This window comes from Bison bison, unplaced genomic scaffold (assembly GCF_000754665.1).
Source record: "Bison bison bison isolate TAMUID 2011002044 unplaced genomic scaffold, Bison_UMD1.0 scf7180017497634, whole genome shotgun sequence".
NCBI classification, from domain to species: domain Eukaryota; kingdom Metazoa; phylum Chordata; class Mammalia; order Artiodactyla; family Bovidae; genus Bison; species Bison bison.
Window position 1 is genome coordinate 1 of NW_011392675.1, and position 633 is coordinate 633.

Genomic DNA, 633 nt, shown 5'->3' on the forward strand with positions numbered 1-633 from the left:
GGAGCTGAAGAGAAGATGATGGAGGAGCAGGGCCAGGAAAGGCCCAGGAGATCAACTGAGCTTCTGGGGCAAGATGCACTGCAGGCACTGGCCGCCGTGAAGGTGGAACTGAGGTCTGAGCATGAGAAAAACTGCAGGGCCTACTTTCAGTTCATGCGCAAGAACCATCAGAGGAGGAAGCCTGACTTGGCTCAGAGGAGCGCCATCATCCAGGGCATCCCTTGCTTGTGGGCCATAGCTGTATCCTTTCTGCTGCCCTTGGAGTCCGCTGCTCAGGAGGAGGAGGAGCTGCAGAAAACTTTTCCCTCCTCCCTACCGTGGCAGGTGCAGTTGCAGAGCCATCCATGTTCCCCCTGCAAGGTGATCTTCTCCTTTCAGGACCACCCCTACTTCTTGAGCACAGTGATCACTAAGTATAGTTACCTTGACATCGTTGGTAAAACATGGCTCCCAGGGTGAAGAGTGTGGGTATGCAAGGGTGTGGGATCTGCACCCATCTCCCCTGTCTTCTGCAGGGTGTAGGGCACATCATTCCACTCCTGTCGACTGATTCTGGGGCTTTGAATGGGGAGCACCCAGCCACAGGCTGGACACCAGGAGCCTTAACTTTCTGAGCTGGTTGTCAGGCCAAAA

General features: G+C 55.1%; 1 pseudogene; it reads left to right on the top strand.

Annotated features, from left to right (window-relative positions):
* The first annotated feature begins 6 nt into the window (after positions 1 to 6).
* LOC104994191 lies at positions 7 to 626 on the top strand (annotated as a pseudogene).
* Positions 627 to 633: the final 7 nt, after the last annotated feature.